The sequence below is a fragment of the Oryctolagus cuniculus genome, chromosome 13 (genome assembly GCF_051225735.1).
Source record: "Oryctolagus cuniculus isolate XC-2025 breed Fujian yellow rabbit chromosome 13, ASM5122573v1, whole genome shotgun sequence".
NCBI lineage: Eukaryota > Metazoa > Chordata > Mammalia > Lagomorpha > Leporidae > Oryctolagus > Oryctolagus cuniculus.
Window position 1 is genome coordinate 67,843,791 of NC_142879.1, and position 15,295 is coordinate 67,859,085.

Here is a 15,295-nt window from a genome sequence, read left to right on the forward strand (position 1 = left end):
TATAATATCTTTCCTGGGGCCAATCTGTGCTATAGTAAGCTAAGCATCGCCTGCAGTGTCGGCATCCCATATGGATGCTTGTTCAGTTCCCAGCTGCTCCACATCTGATCCAGCTCCCTGATAATGTGCCTGAGAAAGCAGTGGAAAATGGCCCAAGTGCTTGGGCTCCTGCCTCCATGCAGGAGGCCCAGAGCAAACTCCTGGCTCCTGCATTTGGATCCGCCTAGCTCCAGTTGTTGTGGCCATTTGGGGAGTGAATGAATGGATGGAAGATCTCTCTGTTTCCTTCCACCCCATATTCTGTGACTCTGCTTTTCAGATAAACAAATGTTTTAAAAAAACCTTTCCTGGGCCGGCGCCGCGGCTCACTAGGCTAATCCTCCACCTAGCGGCGCCGGCACACCAGGTTCTAGTACCGGTTGGGACGCCGGATTCTGTCCCGGTTGCCCCTCTTCCAGGCCAGCCCTCTGCTGTGGCCAGGGAGTGCAGTGGAGGATGGCCCAGGTGCTTGGGCCCTGCACCCCATGGGAGACCAGGAGAAGCACCTGGCTCCTGGCTCCTGCCATCGGATCAGCGCGGTGCGCCGGCCGCAGCGCGCCGGCCGCGGCGGCCATTGGAGGGTGAACCAACGGCAAAGGAAGACCTTTCTCTCTGTCTCTCTCTCTCACTGTCCACTCTGCCTGTCAAAAACAAAAAAACAAAAAAACAAAAAAAACAACCTTTCCTAACACAATGAGGCATGCACACTATCACAACATTCATCATACAACTTTACAATGCTTGATTTCCTTGGCTGCATTTTTAGACTGTAAGTTACTTGGATGCTGAAATTGGGTTTGGCTCTTGGTGTTACTTAAATGGATGAGTATGTTCTATACAGTGATGTGACATCAATTGAATTTTTTTGAATGAGTGAATGCTGAGGATGAAGAAAGCACAACTAAAACTGCAAAACTGTTACCCCCAGTGAAACTCATGACTAACATAAAACAGTACCTCCTTTCCTACATATTCTTTTGTGTTCCTGTTGATGTTTCTAAAATAAGGAGCAAGCTAAAGGGAAGTTGCCACTCTTAAAAACAATTGCCTGAGAACACATCTGCATTTCTATTTTAAGCCAGAGATTACCACTAATAAAGATAAATTCTTATGTATGTTGGATTATGAGATCTGGGAATACCAAGTCCCAGTGCCGGAACTGAACTGTAGTCTTTTTTAGTCTTTTTTTTTTTTTTTTTTGCAGGCAGAGTGGACAGAGAGAGAGAGAGAGAGAGAGAGAGAGAGAGAAAGGTCTTCCTTTTGCTGTTGGTTCGCCCTCCAATGGACGCCACGGCCAGTGCACTGCGGCCGGCGCATTGTGCTGATCCGAAGCCAGGAGCCAGGTGCTTCTCCTGGTCTCCCATGGGGTGCAGGGCCCAAGGACTTGGGCCATCCTCCACTGCACTCCCTGGCCACAGCAGAGAGCTGGCCTGGAAGAGGAGAAACCGGGACAGAATCCGGCGCCCCGACTGGGACTAGAACCCAGTGTGCCGGTGCCACAAGGCGGAGGATTAGCCTAGTGAGCTGTGGCGCTGGCCTGAAGTGTAGTCTTAAAGATCTTAATGGGTGCCTACATTGATATCATGATCTTTTAAATATACATGCATTTATATCTTCACACATTTATTCTTTTCTATTTTGGGGTTTTTGTTGTAGTTGCCAGCACTGGGCAACCGTATGCATTTACTGAGTTTTGAATCACAGAAATCACAGTAAGTGAGCTAAAATATCTATTGAATTCATCAGCTAGTATAGATAAATAATAATATTTTAATGTTTTTCTCTCCTTTTACTTTTAATAATTAATTTAAATAGTTTTATTAATAGTGTTATCTTTATTCTACTTCTTTATGGCCTTTAATGCTAGTTGTTAGCCTCTTTTTCCTTAAAGATTTATTTTACTTATTTGAAAGGCATAGTTACAGAAAGGCAGAGGTAGAGAGAGAGGTTTTCCATTTGCTGGTTCACTGCCCAGATGGCCGCAATGGCTGGGGTTGGGATTATTCAAAGCCAGGAGCTGGGAGCCAGGAGCTTCTTCTGGGTCTCCCACATGGGTGCAGGGGCCCAAGGACTTGGGCCATTATCCACTATTTTCCCAGGCCATAGCAGAGAGCTGGATGCAAGTGCAGCAGCCGGGACTCCAATTGGCGTGCATATGGGATCCTGATACTCTAGATGATGACTTTACCTGCTATGTCACAGTGCTGGCCCTTAGTTGTTAGCCTCTTATATGACTTTTTATAAGCAAAATTGTGGCTATTTTGATAAAATTCCATAATGCTACTTAAAATCATTCATTCAAAAATGACACAAATTGCTGTCAATATTTACTGGAGGAATATAGAGAGAGACGTGTGTGTGTGTGTGTGTGTGTGTATTAAATGTTTGAATATTCAAATTAACATAGAATCATTTGTAATTTCTCCAAGTCAAAGTTCTAATGGAGGCTCTGATTATCCCTTTTTGAAACTTGGCAGAGCATCTCACAGTAATTTTAGGTGCCTGCAGTTCTTAATTTCCATAGTTGCAAAATATTCAATACCTCCTTCAGATCTATTGTAAGGAGCACAGATTTGGAAAGTTCTTTGGAAATTTAAAATAATTCATGATGGGTTCCAGATTCTCCATGGGCCTGGTTTCTGGCCACCCACAGTCATCACTAATCATGTCCTCCTCAAAGCTTAGACACCTGCTATGGTCCATCCCTACTGAGAGGTGCTGCCACCTTCTGCATGCTTACGACTTAGTTCCAGAAAGCTGGACCTGGATCAGGTTGTTCTGAGCAAGATTTATTGAAACTGTAAAGTTCAAAACTGGATGGAAATCATCACCTCACCACTTCTTCTGTTGCTTAAGAACTTCAGGAATCTAATTTTGATACTATTTAACACACTGAAGTGTTCAGCTGATAAAATGTGTTTTTAGATTCTGATCCATTTCCAATAATCTCACTATTTTCGATTAACTCTATGTTGTGAAAATACACATACAAAGTTTTTTGACCATCTTTCCATCAGCAGGTAGATTAGTACTCTCATGCCCTTAAACATGGTCTGGCTTTAGGGATGAACGGCAGGAGGTGGAACTGGTGACTTCCAAAGCTAGTCACTCAGTGTAGTACACCTTTACACACTTCCTTCTCATCCCCCCCCCACTCCCCCATATCTTTGGAGGCTTGCCCTCTGAGGCTGGTCACTAAATTGTGAGAAAGACCAAATCATGAAGACAGACAAGTAAAATATTATTTGATTAGTTCTGCCAATGAAATATAAGTGAGGGTATTGTGTTTCTTGAGTTAAAAAAAAGAAAAATTCACATTTCTCTCTTTTCCTGTTGAAAATGAGAGTTGAGAATAATGCATATATATGAGAAGGTAGCTATTAGATGCTAATTTTTCCATTCATTGTGGTTGACAGGGTACCAAACAAATACATATTCAAATCACTGGTTCCTTGGTCCTTAACTGTTAGACTCTTGAAAGAAATATATGAAAATTTTAAAAACAACAAAATCAGAATTTAGGAATCTACAACCTTTTTTGTTAAAAAAAAAAACAACAGAATTTATTTGTGTTATCAACCTGTAACATTTTTTAAAGATTTATTTATTTGAAAGGCAGAGTTACACAGAGAGAGAAGGAGAGGCAGATAGAGAGAGACAGGTCTTCCATCCACTGGTTCACTCCCCAATTGGCTGCAATGGTCGGAGCTGCACTGACTCAAAGCCAGGAGCCAGGAGTTTCTTCCAAGTTGCCCACATGGGCGCAGGGACCCAAGGACTTGAGCCATCTTCTACTGCTTTCCCAGGCCATAGCAGAGAGTGGGATTGGAAGTGGGGCAGCCAGGACCTGAACTGGTGCCCATATCGGATGCCGGCACTGTAGGCAGTGGCTTTACCTGCTACACCAGTGCCAGCCCCATGGAATCTACAGCCTTTTTTCTTGCTAATATCATCTGCCCACACATTTTATAATTCACTTTGAGGTAATAGTTATACATCTTTGCTGGAAAAATGATGGAAATTTAAGCCATTGAGACAATGGATTTTTCTTCACTATATAAATAAAATTTTACTTTTTGAATTTCTCTTCAATTTTTAAGTTCCAACAGAAGATAGATTATATGTGAGGCAGGTTTTCCATATTTGGGTACATTTGGGTCAAGGGTAGAAAAATTGAAAAATTTGAATGCCTCTTCTGACAAGAATGGAATGCATTAACATTAAAAATTCACTAATTCTATTGATCTTTTGCTGAAAGAAATTATTTAAGTCATTTCTACTTCTCCTACAACAGTCATGTGGGTAAATGAGAAGGAAATCATGGCAGGAGTGAAAATGTCATACTTGTTTAGGTTGAATAAAGTGTGGGAAGAGTCAGTGTTTCTTTATTTCTTGATTCCACAGTCTTCCTTTGTCTTTGCTCTTCCTTCTAATTATCTAAGAAATTAATTAGTCTGAATATCCCCACACCCTATTTTGTGCATAGCATACAATCAGTAGTGTAGAGACTACACATTTGTCCTCAGGTGCATTCCTGGTAGGAGAATCCAGACAAGCTTCAGTCTTGCTTTTGATTTCTATGGAATTGTCTGTTTATTTTCATTAAGAATGGGGACAAAATAACTATTTTTATTGCTTCTAAGAGAGAAACAAATTAGAGCCTGATATTTTCAGTAATACTGATGTTCAAAGAATAAAGTGTCAACAAAGCTATTTTTTTTCATTTTCAATTCTCTTTATATACAGAAGATCAGTTTAGCATACATTAAGTAAAGATTTCAACAGTTTGCTCCCACAGAAACATAAAGTGAAAAATAATAGATGATTTTTTAAATGATGATGAAATCAGATCAGACCTATTGTCATGTTTAATCCCAGTGAGAGTCAAGTTGGGAATTGATAATTTCTTCTTCTTTTTTTTTTTTTTTACAGAAGATCAGTTTAGTATACATTAAGTAAAGATTTCAACAGTTTGCACCCCCATAGAAACACAAAGCGAAATATACTGTTTGAGTACTCATTATAGCATTAAGTCTCAAAGCTATTTTTAAAAAATAAGTAATGGGACCAGTGCTGTGGCATAGCAAGTAAGGCCGCGGCCTGCAGTGCCAGCATCTCAAATGGGTACCAATTCAAGTCCCGACTGCTTCACTTTCAATCCAACACTCTGTTATGGCCTGGGAAAGCAGAGAAGGTGGCCTAAGTTCTTGGGCTCCTGCATCCATGTGGGAGAACTGGAAGAAGCTCCTGGCTCCTGGCTTTGGGTCCGTGCAACATAGCCATTGTGGCCATATGGGGAGTGAACCAGTGGATGTAAGACCTCTCTCTTTCTCTCTCTGCCTCTGCCTCTCTGTAATCCTGCCTTTCAAATAAATAAATGAATCTTTAAAAAATAAAAATCAAGTAATACTAAATTCTCTTAACTTTGTGAAATTATTTTTCATTCTATTCACTTGGTCATAAGGGAACACATTAGGAGTGAATGATCGCTTCTGTTGCCTTATTACAAAAAAAAAAAAAAAAAAAGGAATCAAGGTTCATTGCTCTTTCACACTTCCCAGAATATGCATCTTTAAAATATTTTTTCTCAAGTGTTTAACAAGGATGTCATTTTAGTATTTTGTCACAGGAGGTCCATTTAGAAACTTTATCCTTTTTGTTCCTTTCTTCTTAATCTCTGCTTCCACACACAAAACCACTAATGTCTATTCAAATTAAGATTTAACTTCATCATGCAATTTGAGGAAAGTACCAGTGATGCCAGAAAACTAACAATTTTCATAGAGTATCCTGTGTTTCCAGAACTCCTCAGTCTGCATTTAATAAGGGTGAGCATGGCCTGTATCAGTGGTTAACAAATAACATGTAAGAGAAAGGGTCCATGTGCATGGTAATCTTTCAAATTATGTTGAGGGAGCTCAACCAGACAATGAGACCGAAGCAAATTTATATTAAATCTCTAGCACTGATCTAGAGCATAAAGGTGAGAGACACCTGGAGTTATAATGAAGATAATTTGAAAAATAAGTTATGTCAATCTTTTGAACGGAAGTTAAAATAAATGTGAGATTTTAAATCTGGGCAGTGGACTGCAATACCCTGAAAGATAAAGAAATAAATTAAATGGGTGATGAAGACTAAGGCTATTGTACAAAATAGTTGAATCATGTGATAGAGAAGATGGTTGACTTGTTAAATTGAATCTGTATAAATCCAGGAGAATACTTCAGAAGAATCTGAGAAATTAGAGACTATAGATCACAACACTTTTATGATATAATCAATAACAAATTAGGATGTCTTGGAAAGAAGTTTGTGCTCATCATGTTGAAGTTTAAATTTAGGATTTCTGGAGGTTTGAGGAGAATTCTTTATTAGACAGGAACCATATAGCATACTTAATTCCCCGAATTCTTTTTAGATAGGAACCATATGACATCCTTAATTCCCCTGATTTGCTTACTATTGCTCAATTCCCAATGCTTTTGATCTTAGCCAAAAGTCAGAGAAGCAATTCAATTCCCAATATATGAGTATGTCATATTAGTTCTGAATATTTATTTATTATAATATTTGTTGTGCACTGTACACTAGGTTAACCACTTGAACTCCATAGGTGAAAAATAAACGCTTCTTGACCCTCTAGGAATTTACATTCTACTGAAATGGTGAGATTGTAAATAGCATTATTTGGGATGGTTATAAGTGCAATAAGTGCATATTTGAGGAAGAATGAAAATTCCAGTGTACCTGGACTAAACAGAAGTAAGAGTAAGAGTTAAATTGGCATTAAGAGTTAAGAGTGGAGTGAAGATTGAGAGATGAGAAAAGTACCTGGTCTTTGAAGCCAGGTGTCATATCACAGGAATTTGAATATTGCTTCTAGTGTTTTGGAAGCCAAGGTAGGACTTTCAGGAGTTGCGGTGCTTATGATCCTGATTACTGAATTCTGTGTGGCCAATGAACTAGTGGTCCAAAAGTAGGTACAAGAGTGAGAAAGGAATGAAAGGTGAGAAAGTTTTTCCAAAGGTCCAGGAAAAGGTGTAGAGTGACTTTGACTGAAAGGAATATGCTGAGGATTAAGAAATGACTGAATTTTGTGTGGCTGGTATGGAGATAAGTCTTGACAGCAGCGTGAGCAAATATGTTCATTGACTGGCTGTATGTGGGTGAAAGATGGGGCCAGGAAAATGAAGGTAGGGGAAAAAAGAAAATCACAAGTACTTTCCAGTACTTGTTTTAAGTAACTTAATGATATTAACAGAAGATGGGTAGAATGGGGCCAAGCAAGCTGTCTGTGTGTCAGGGATAATGCAGACACAGCTCTCTTGGTTAAGCTCGGTTTGACATGATCATAAGATATTCAAGTGTAGACACAGTATATATAGCACACAGTATATATAAGACATCATGTTTATACTTTTTCTGTAGTTATCCATATACACTCTTGTTTCATATAATTTATATTTAGGAAACTGAGGCTCCAAACTTGGTATATCAGTGTATAAAAAGAAGAAATTTGTCAATAAAAGATTGAAAATATCAAAGAACAGAGGCTCAGGACTGAACCTTTTGAAGAAAGAGAATAGCCATATGATTAGGAGTATCCAGGGAAATTGCAAAGGAGCAAGATGCAAGATGGAAAGTAGTAACATGGAGCTAAAGGAAGAAAGAAACTAATAATTGATTATTGCTTGTGTTAAAGTGCAGGTGATGGGTAACTGACAATAGCAGGTTTAGTAGAGTGATGGGGTTATTGTTTGGAGCACGTTAATATATGAATGGGAAAGAAGACAGGGTAGATTTAACAAGAAATTTTGCTGTAAATGAAGCAGAAGCAAGTGACGGCAGCTGGAGGGAAGGAGAAAACCTGTGGAAGGAATTATTTTATCTTGAATTCAAGGAAAGGGGATGCCCATGGGCATGTGCCATGGTGAAATTGTTGATGCAACTGATGACAATCTGAAGCAAAACCTTTGAATAAGGCATAAAGTTGTCTCAAAGAATATAGATTGGTAGACTCATGATGGGTGGACAAGGCGATTTTCATTTGATTGGTTTACTTCTGAATGAAGTAAAAGAGAATTACCATATATGAGTAAGGAAAAAGACTTATGGAGAAAGGGAAGTTTTGAACTCTTCTACTCAAAGAAGGGAAAAATAAATTTGCTAAAGAAATCTATGGGGATTTCTATGCAGGACTTGCTTAGCTTATGTTTATGATTCATGAATAAAGATGAATCCATTCTTTGTATTTGGCTTTCAAAAAGTCATTGAGAATCAGTTGTTCCAGTATAGGACTAGATTGAGCTGATATATGAAGTACATTGAGTTACAGTTTTTCCAGGCTGGTATACATATAAGAAAGAAAAAGAGAATCAATAGTGTTTGCAAGGAAACAATTTATTGGTTGTACTGATGATGATATATCTATGTTGGATGGAGGAGAGAATGAGGATTGTACACAGGCAATTTTGTAGGGTTATGTAGGAAAATATTCTAATATGGCCTCTATTGTCTCAAGCTCTTGTTTGAGTCTCATGATTTTGTACATGAGGTGGCAGAAGAATTGTAAAGATGTAAGTAACTTTATTAAGTTATTGATTTTAAGATAGGAATATTGTCCACATGGGTATAAGTTAATCACATGAACTCTTTTCGACATTCTGGCAACATGTCATTAATTTAATCAATATTTGCATGCAGATTAGAATGTAAAGTTTTTCCCAACACCCCTATGTCCCCCCAGGCATGCTCCTTTGATAACAGGGACAGATGAGTGGGCCCAGGGGAAGAAGAGCATCTCAGCTCTCATAGGGGTTGACCCCTTGGAGCCACTCTATCTTCCAGGATCTCTGACTGATGGAAGATTGTTGGCAGATCTTCCTGGATTTTGTTTTATGACTATGGACTGAATCACATGAACTCTTTAAAAAATTTAAAAAAAAATTTCCCTGACTGATTGAAGAAGTAGAATTTGGAGAGATTCCAAGCATGAGAATGATTTGATGCACCATTGTTGAGTGGAGTAAATATTTTATGAGAGTGTGTGTAACCTATGAGTTACAACCGACCCTCAGCTAAAAGCTAACAATGAAGTGGGAACCTCAGTCATTCAAGCACAAGAAACTGAGTTATTCCAACAACCTCAATGAAATTATAAATGTATCCTTCTCTTCTCCAGAGTCTTCTGATGAAAGCTCAGTCCAACGGAAACACTGATTGTAGCTTTCTGAGTCTCTATTCAGGGAACTCAGTTACATCTGCCTGTGTTTCTGATCTACACACAAGAGCTTATCAAGGAATTTTGTTTTAAGTCACTGTTTTTGTGATTATTTGTAATACACCAATGTAAAGCAAAAAGGGAATGCAGATTTTATTGAAGGAGGAAGATTGATGTAATGATATGGAAGAAGTATTCAAAGTATCAATAGCTTGAAATTAAATTGTGGAGATGATACTGATATTGGTGATGAAAATAAACTTAGGGTATAAAAATGTGAGATATTGAGATATTAGGAGATAAATCATTTAGAAAATAGGAGGAAAAAAAGAACACTTTGTTCACCTAGAGTGAGAAGAATGAACATGATGTCAAACCTTGAGGTTCTATATCATCCATTGTCTACTCCCATGCCAAATCCTCACCCCATAAAGTTACACCTAAATTTCAGTTCCTTAGATGTTGTGGACCTTAAAGTCTTTATTATTTGCCACGAATACAATTTGTATTTTTATCCCTTCAAAGACATGCTTCAGAAAAATTAACTATTGTGACGATTCTGTGTGTTTGCCTTAAATATAATCTGAAGGTGTGGATTGGATGCTGTTTACTCTGGGATAATCATAATTGGAGCTAAACTGTTTTTGTCATATGTTTGAATATTATTTCTGATTCTAAGCCAATGTTTATGAAAATAAAAACATTAACAAACCTTCTAAATATCTAATATCTCCAATACTATGCATTTTATTTTTCCTACTTAAATTTATCATCATTAGTTAAATAATTTATCTTATTTCAATAAATACCCATTTCATCAATCTTGTCAACCAGGCCTCTGTTACAAAGGGAGGTGCACTTTCTGTGTCCCTATTGTTTGTTCTCCTAACTGACCTATCTTTAATATCCTATAATTACTTTCATGTTCCTACTTTGGAAATACACTGCCTGGCCAGACTGGCTGATTGACTACCTTTGTAAAATCAAACAAGCGATACATAATTTGATTGTAACAAAATTGAGGCACATTGTGAGTATTCATTTTTCTCAAGGGACACCCTGCATAGCAAAAATATATTTTCATGGGTTTAAAAATATTGAGTGAAGTTTGGTCACAGAAATTAAAAATGAAACATAAAGCACATAAACTGCAGATAAATTTGTTTCATTATTTTATCATCACAACTTTCACCGTCATGTCGGCAACAATTGGATGTAATGTTTAGAGACAGACTATATAAAAGTGAAAGAGAATTCATTTTTGCCATGTGGTGAACCTGTAATCCAAAGTTCCCGTCTATAATTCTACGCTCTGGGAGTGCATTGATCTCAACAGAATTATTGTTAAGTTGTACAGAAAGGTCATTATAGCACAAAAGTTGGTAAGGCAAAAATTGGTAAAATGGCTTCTAAGAAACATAGTAATGTATCAGTGGTAAATACATATACCTCTGATACAGCAGTTCTAGGAATGTATTTTATCAATATGCTTGTTTAGGAGACTTAAAGCAATGTTTACACCAGCAGAAGAATGTAACATGTCTGGCACGGGAGCTAGATGAACAAACTGCAGGTATACTGGGTATGCCGTGCATCTGAAGATCATGTGGACCATCTTTAAGGACATCTGTTAAAAGCACAAAAGCAAAATGCAGTAGAATGTGGGTTGAGCTAACATAAGAAACTTTTCTACTTCAAACTCATTTCTAGAAATGCTAGATGTGATATTTTCTTGATATGTTCCCAATGCTGGATGATGGATGAGGGTTTGTGATTCTGTATGTTGCGAAACATTTTCATAATAAAACCAAATTGGCTAACCAAAAAAAAAAAAAAAAGGAAATGATAATAAGACATAAAATAGAATTTCGCTCTGAGAAAAAGAAACAAAGAAATCCTATTGAATAGCCCTGAAAGGTGAAATCTAGCCTGAAGTTGCTTTGTAAGTATGTGTAACCATTAGATATGGTCTCCTCTTCTTTGGAAGCCCTGCTTCATGGTGTCATATACTGAAGCTATAAATATTCAGTATTACCAAAAATATTACACTAAGTTCAAGTGGGTTATAATCACAGGACCTACCAGAGTGTTGTGTGCATAAAAGAGACTAAAAATAGATATGCACCCTTATATCCATACGACACATTCTTTTTCCTTTTTGCATTTTGATTGGGTGACTTTAATAAAGTCTGGGTTACTCAAGAAGAATTTGGCTTGCTCTTTCACTTTTTTATTTTTGGTATTTATAATACATGTGTTTTATAACCAAAATGACACATTTTATTTTATTTATATTTTAAAGTGAACAAATTTCATGTATTTCACATATACAAATTTTGAAGTATAATGATGCTTCAAATTCTACCCTCCCTCTCACCCACACTCCATTTTAACAAAAAATACCGACACACATACTAACATACATACTTTTCTTTTTTTATGTATTTTCTTTAAAAAGACTTATTTATTCATGAACTTCCTGAGGTTCCCTTGCATGTTTATTTATTCCATTCTCAGATGTTGTAAATGGAGGTACATTCAGCACAGCAGCTTTGGGAATCTGATAGAGTGAACTCATACTTTGGGTGTGGAGAGGGAATTTTTAAAGTGGGCTTTGCTGGAAGCATAGGAGTTTGCCTGGCGGAGTAACAGCCGGCTTCCGGGGTTAGGGTCACTGATGGTGTCTGTAGAGACACCTCGACATGTGGGAAGTGTAGGCTCCAGCTGGGAGGCAGGATCAGTCCCATGACAGGTGGGAGCCTCAGACAGACATGAAATTCTGGAACTCGGACATTCATAAGCCTGAAAAAGCGTAGGCCTGCTCCCCAGGGAGGAGCATCTTCTCTTTGCCCCCACGTTTTGCCTGCATCTTTAGGGGCTGCTGGATCTCAGTTGACCCAAGAACCTAGGCTCCCGGCGCCAGGTGGGTTGGTCGCCCTGGGAATCCTGCGTGCCCCAGTGCGGAGCAGCGCCTCCCAGGTAAGCCCCGGTGTCCCAGCCCTGGCCCGGGTCCAGGCCGCCCACCCAACCCATCCGGAGCCCCACCTCGGGGCGCCCTCCTGCTGGGTCCTGCGCAGCTCCTGGAGCCACGATCATGCCCTCCCCTTGCCTCCTCTGCCCCGCCCCACGCCCTGGTAGCTCTGGGCCGGGAGCGCGGCGGGGTCGCCCGCTGGTCTTGTGCTCCGCCCCGGGGCCCCCAGCGCCCCGGGAGCCGGCCCTGCAGCGCCGAGCCCCACCTGTCCGCCCGCCATACCTGTAAGGTAGGGGAGGCGCGGGACCCGCGGCGGGGCGGGAGCGGGGTGGAAGGGGGCGAGCAGGGACGCGAGGAGGGGAGGGGTGATTCCTTTGTTCGCAGCCGGAAGCCCCGGGCCCAACCCCTTCCCCTCCCCGCCATCCGCAGGGCGCGGGGCGCCGAGGTCAAAAGGGGCTCAACTGGGGCCCCAAGTCGCAGGTGAGGGCGGAGCCGAGGCTGGCGGCGGCCCGGGACCCGCGTGCTGGCCCCTGTCCGGAGGAGGCCGCGGCTCGGGGGCCCCGGGGCGCCCCTTTCCCGTCGCGGAGCCCAGAATCCCTCCCTGGCCACCCGTGCAGTGCGCGGTTCCCCGCTTGCTCATTTCTTTCCTTTTTTTTTTTCCTTCTTCTTTTTTTGACAGGCAGAGTGGACAGTGAGAGACAGAAAAAGGTCTTCCTTTTCCGTTGGTTCACCCCCAATGGCCGCAGCAGCTGGCACTGATCTGAAGTCAGGAGCCAGGTGCTTCTCCTAGTCTCCCATGGGGTGCAGGGCCCCAGGACCTGGGCCACCTTCCACTGCCCTCCCGGGCCACAGCAGAGAGCTGGCCTGGAAGAGGGGCAACTGGGACAGAATCCAGCGCCTCCACCGGGACTAGAACCCGGTGTGCCGGCGCCACAGGCAGAGGATTAGCCTAGTGAGCCGCGGCGCTGGCCCCCTGCTCATTCATGTCACAAACTCCTGACGTGCCACTCGCTGAGGCAGAGGGGTGCGCGGGGGTGGGAGGGGCAGGTCAGTCAGACCCAGCCTGGCCAGAGACCCCTCTCCACCCAACAGGCAGGCCAGGGTGGGAGGCAGAACCAGCAGACCCCGGCACAACTTGGGAGCAAGGGGGAGCCCCTCCGCAGCAGGGGGGAATCCTCCGAGGTTGACCAGGGTCTCTCTCGGGGAGGGGCCTGGGGTGAGGGTTGGGACCACCTGGTTGGGCCCATTCCCCGCTTCAGCCACCCTGACCAGTGACTTTACTCCCTGGTCTGGAAAGCAGTACCGGAAAAAGGCACGGGGAGGTGGGGTGGCGGGTAGCACTTGGTTGGCCGCCACCCCTTGCCCTTAGAATGCTCCCACACCTGCGCCCCCGCCTTCGCCTGCGTAGGTGGGGGCCCCACCTCCCCTCTGTCTGGCCTCCCCTCCCACTGGCCCCTCACTGGTGACAGTCATCACCTTCAGTTGCCCCTTCCCTCCTGGGCTCCACAGGGGAAGTTCAGCGCTCTCATGCCCCTGCCAGGACAACCACTTGTGGCTGCCGCCTTCCCGCCTCCCCCCACCCCTCCTAACACCCATTTCCCTCCCACCCAAGCCCCCTCAGTGGCCTCCACACAGTCCGCCCACTCCTGCTCCGCAGCCCCTCTACCACACCCTCCTCCAAGAAGCCTGCCCTGACCATCACCTGCTCCCGGGCCCCAGTTCTGGGGGGGCCCTTGGCCGGGGGCGGGGTGTCCACTGAGGCTGATTCCACCTCTTCTCCACAGCCCCCCAGGCACAGTCATGACTCCGCAGGGTCCATGCTGGGCAGGGACGGGGGCCGGAGCCCTCCCTGTGGCCCGGAGTCCCCTGGCTCGACTCCTGCTGGCGCGGACGGTCCTGTTGTGCAAGGTGGGCAGCGGAGGCCGCTGAGACCGGGCCCCGGGTCCTGCAGCTCCTGGACAATTGCAGAGGCGTGGCAGCCTGGGCACCTTGCAGGGGTGCTGAGGCCCCTGCTGGGGGTGTGGGCTGGGGAGGCGCTGTCCTGGGGCCAGGAGATGGGCAGTGGGCAGGGCCCTCCAGCCACATCCCGCTCGCTGTCCCTCAAAGGCCAATGTGTATGGCTCCCGCTTCCACGCCTACTGCTGCCCCAGCTGGAGGACGCTGCCCGGCAGGAGCCAGTGTGTCATGTGTGAGTGCGGCGCCTCCTGGCGGGGGAGGGGTCGCAGGCAGGGGCCCTGTCCACAAGTTGACACCTGCACTTGGCCAGGGAGCCCTGGCAGAACCCCAGAGTGCCCTGAGCTTTGTCCAGTGGCTCCCAGGCCACATGTGCCTGTCTCTCTCTCTCTCTCTCTCTCTCTCTCTCTCTCTCTGGAATCTAAGGTCATGCCCCACAGCCCCCATGCCCACTACCCCCAGCACCTCTGACCCCCTCCCTGGCAGGGACATTCCCTGCAGACAGGGCTGTGCGTGCATGCGTGCGGGTGCCTGAGCGAGGCGGGGAAGTGGGTGGCCCACAGCGCCCAGCTGGGCATGCTGGCCATGACTGCCAGGCTCTCCCCGTGCAGCAGTCTGCAGGCACCCCTGTAGCGAGGGCTTCTGCTCCCAGCCCAACGTGTGCACCTGCGCTGACGGGACGCTGGCCCCTAGCTGCAGGGTGAGCCGAGGTGAGCAGGTCGCGGGTCTCCAGCCGCTGGGCTGCTTCTGTCCGCCATTCGGGGCCCGCCTTCCCCTCACCGTGTGCCCCCTCCTCAGGCTCAGGGTGCAGCGTGAGCTGCATGAACGGGGCCATCTGCCAGGGGGAGTCGTGCCTGTGCCCCCGCGGCTACACAGGCATCGTGTGTGGGCAGTGTGCGTACCCCCGGGGCCCCGGGAGGCAACTCTAGCTTATCAGGGGTGTGTGGAGTCCCGGCTGGGGACAGGCTTGACCAGGGACCTGCAGCCAACACTTTCTGTCTCCTTCCACAGCCGTCTGTGACCACGGCTGCCACAATAGGGGCCGCTGCATCGGGCCCAACCACTGTGCCTGCGTGTATGGCTTCAGGGGCCCTCAGTGTGAGCGAGGT

General features: G+C 44.2%; 1 protein-coding gene and 1 long non-coding RNA gene across 3 annotated transcripts in view; one reads left to right on the top strand and one right to left on the bottom strand.

The window, feature by feature from the left end:
- Positions 1 to 15,295, bottom strand: part of LOC103350904 (uncharacterized) — a 326,018-nt gene that overhangs the window by 86,343 nt on the left and 224,380 nt on the right. The gene's annotated exons all lie outside the window — the stretch shown is intronic.
- On the top strand, positions 12,401 to 15,295 carry LOC138844871 (uncharacterized). The gene is made up of 3 exons (XR_011381276.2): positions 12,401 to 12,522; positions 12,913 to 13,010; positions 14,018 to 15,295. It is a non-coding gene; the product is annotated as an uncharacterized LOC138844871 (long non-coding RNA).